We start from the raw sequence: 4,039 nt of genomic DNA, 5'->3' as shown, positions 1-4,039 counted from the left end.
TGAGTAGCTTTGAGGTGGATTTTTGTTAAATTATATTTCATCTCGATTCATATTTAAAGTTTAAAGGTTTCAAGTAAATACGAGTTTAAAATAAAAAATTAATAATAATAATTAATTTGTAAATGTTGTTTACTTATAAATGCATATTAATATATTTGTTTTGAGAATTAAAAAAAAAGTAAATATTTTATACGTAATTCACAATGATATGAGTCTTGTGACATAAATTGAATTTAATACTCATTTATTTGTTTTGTGAATTGGTAGAAGATTCCAAGTGATAAAAATAAAAGTATGATATCAGCCCGCAAAGCAGATGACAATTAAAGGAATTCAAGAAGGGAATTAGAATGGGTGGGGCCACACATCAAGAATCATGAAGTCGGTGGAAAAAAAAAAATATATATAAAGGGCGTAACCCACTAATTCAGAGCAGGCCGGCCCGTTAGTGTTAAGAAGTAAGGCTAGGGCTTTGTGCCCTCAAAATATTTGGGACTCATAATTTTCAGAATTAGTTTTCGTATATATATAAAATTGTGGCTCAATATTGTAGTATTAGCTTCTGTCGGAGTTGTAAAGGCCTCTATTTGTCTTTCAATAATTTGACCAGGCTTCGATTCTTGATTTCTATACCTTTTTCTTGTTTTTTTATTCTTCTCTTGGCTCACTTCTTGTCCAGTTTATTTGAGTTATAAAATATTCCACTGACAAACATTCCTCCATATAATAGTTAATTCTTTTACATGAGTTATAAAATATTCCACTAGCAAACATGCCTCCATATAATAGTTATTCTTTTACATAGACATATTAAATACAATTTCTAATAATAAATACTTGGTGAGGGCCTGAGGCCACATTGAGCTATAATCTTACATTTTATTACCGGCATTTTGTTGTAGATTCTGCTGAAATATAATTCTTATGCAACTTCATTTAGAAGAATCTGACAATATCATTGAGTTAACAAAAGCGTGAATCATTGTTTTCTTAATCAAACATCATGCATTAGGGTATAAAGTAATTTGAATTTAACATAACCCGAATCAACATATACTCGTGTTAAATTGAAATCGAATGTACGAATTAGGTGTTTATAAAATAGGGAAAATATTAAATGAGGCCCCATGATTTTGTTTCGCTTTGGGCCTTCAAAATGGTTGGGCCGGCACTGATTCTGAGAGGGGCCGCTATATTGTGAGAGGAGCCGCCATATAACAGAAGTCAGACGCAAATTATTGGGGGGCTGCCCTGTTGGTTCGACAGAGAAGAAAGAAAAGAGGGAGCAAGTCATTGGTTTGAGTAGAGAGCGTCCGGATTCAACACCTACTCATCCAAACAATATTATTATTCGGTTTGATTTTTTTTTTGTCATGAATTCATTATTTGAACTTATTTATTTTGGTTTGTTCTTGAGTATGGTTGTTGGCTAAACCTCCAGACCGCCTAGGTTTATGATGAACTTTTGTTGACGTTGGATTTTAGTTTGGATTTTGCTTTTGTTATGGTTTATGATTAAGTAAGAGGTTTCTTGTTATTTATTCGATGCATATGTGTGCCTAGGATTGTTTGACGAGTTTTATTGTTTCACAGTTTCCTTGGTGATTGTCTATCATATGATAGGATTCTGTTAGGTCATCTACTGTGTGTTTTTTACTAGTTTATGGTTGATTTGCAATAAAGCCATAAAAACAATAATAATTAATCAAATAGACTTGAGTGTGCTGCTAATCTAAATAGCTGTGAGGTGATAGATTATATGATAAGTCTTGGTTGTTTAAGATTGCTAGATTTAGTTCTTCGTAAGGAGTGCGTCTAGGTTTGGTTTTTCCGCTTTGTTTATCTGGTCGAGTGAATACTTTAAACTACCTTTGATTTCCGCGCTATAAGGTAGGATTTCGTATTAAAGGTACTCATTCATAATTAATTAGATAACCGTAAGGAAGTTTAATATTAAAGCTGGTGTTTTTAAGAACTTAATAGAAATCCATAGGTGTCTTCTTGAGAATGGTCAGGGGTCCTGTTTTGGTTTTCTTTTAATCGTCTATTTTACGATCCCAGTTCCATAACATGCATTTTCCAACTAATTGATAATTGATACATTAGGGATTCTAGCCTAGGTGGTTGCTTGTCATCATTTGATTAGTTTTAAACTAGTATTTTAGTAAACCCCCCTCAAAATATTAATAATAAATAAATAGTCGTGTCTATAGTTAAGTCTAATTAGCTAGTTTATGTAGTTAAAAGAGTCTCGTGGGTTCGATATCCGGACTTACTTAGCTGTATTAGAGTCGATCGATTCACTTGCCGATTAATAGGTTTAGCTAAGTTAAGAGTCTAGAATTATTACTTAGTGTCTAGATTAACGTTTATTTAGTTAATAAATTAATAACTACTTTTAGCACATCAAGTTTTTGGCGCCGTTGCCGGGGACTCTTGGCGATTGCGTTATTAGCTTTGATTAGACTTACTTGCTACATACGTGCTATTTGTATTTTGTTTTGTTTTTGAGTCGTAGGAGTCTAAGTAGTTTATTTTATTTTATTTTATTTTTATAATATTAGGTTAATATAGTTTAGTAATTGCTTTAAATTAGTTTAGTTTTTTTCTGTAATATATAGTTTATTTCACTATTATCTGGTGCCCGTGATCCTTTTCCGTTTAAGTTTATCTTTTCAGTGATCTTCATGGAGTGTTACTATGAGCCCAAATTTTGCCCGATATATGATAGGATGGGGAATGTTGTTGGTTGTAATGACTCATTTGGTGCAATGATGGATTACATACCACATCCAGAGGAGATATTAATGGAGTTCATGCGTGTCGTCCATAGCATTAATCCAAGTACACCGCTTTGGTATGTTACGGATGAGTTTCAGTCAGGGTTAAAAAGTCGAATACAAATTAGTGTGCTGGTGATCGGGGTTGAGGATGTTGGGTGGCAGAATCAGATAGAGGAGTGTATTCCCTCTTGGGAGGACGAGTTTAGAGATGAATTTGGTGAAGAGTTACTGGGTTTTACCGATATGGATGAAAGAGATTTTAATCCCGAAAGAGATCTTGAGGAACTTGAAAAATTATTATTCAGGGAGCCGTTAAGAAAATAAATGTCAAAGAGGAATCACAAGAGATATCCGAAGAGTTGAAGTATAAAGCACTGCATCTCATTGTGAAACATCATCCACGTATGCGCGGTAAAGCTGGCATGTTTTTAGAAAGACTCGTTCGTGGATCACCACGAAAATCAAGAGCCCCAAGGAGGATATCTAGACTCAGGAATCGAAGTGTGCCGAATTTACTACATCCTCAGAATTTCAATAATTGGTGGATCAAGCTGAATGCTTAGTTTTGTAACCACATGAGTTTGGGAACTAGTTTCTTCTCAACTAGTTGTAAACGAAGAGTGTTGAAGAGCATTGATAGGAAGAGGATAAAGGAGAAACTTCCTGATTGAGGTTTCGGGAATGAGTCCGGCTAAAGACTCTTCTGTAAATTTCGTGCTTCCCGAGAGACAACCCGGTACTATGTTTTTATTCTATTTTTATTTTTATTTCTATTTTGGTTTTATTTTTCTTTGCTCTGCCAGGTGTTTTCTTCTCTTACTTGTAGGCCGCTCCATGGTCACTTATGAGATGATTGATGAGATATGGTTTTAAGCAAGTGTGGGGATGGGAAATTGATGTTTTTCGGCAAAAATAAAAATATAAAAAAAAATAAAAAAAAGCCTACAAAAAAAATTGAAAAATGTCTTAAGAATTTAATGAATATTTTTGCAATAAAATGGAAAATGATAGTATAATCAGGAAATTGGTTTTTCAAACTACTAATAATATGAGATAATATAAAAGAAAGCGTACTAAGCTTGGGATGTGTCGGTAGGCCCAACTAGTCTTGAAAGGTTTCCTATTGCATATTCTTAATAAACCTAATTAATCTTAGATTTTGTGGGTTCTCATCCTACGGGGGATAGTGAAGCTGAAATTCGATAAGGTATAGAGAGTATTACCATAAACTAACTACCCTAAGGTGGTGAGAATTG

Source organism: Bidens hawaiensis, unplaced genomic scaffold (genome assembly GCF_021521415.1).
Source record: "Bidens hawaiensis isolate Kalapana, Puna unplaced genomic scaffold, B.hawaiensis_p1.1 tig00008259_1, whole genome shotgun sequence".
In the NCBI taxonomy this organism is placed as follows: Eukaryota; Viridiplantae; Streptophyta; class Magnoliopsida; order Asterales; family Asteraceae; genus Bidens; species Bidens hawaiensis.
This window is presented reverse-complemented; position numbering follows the sequence as displayed.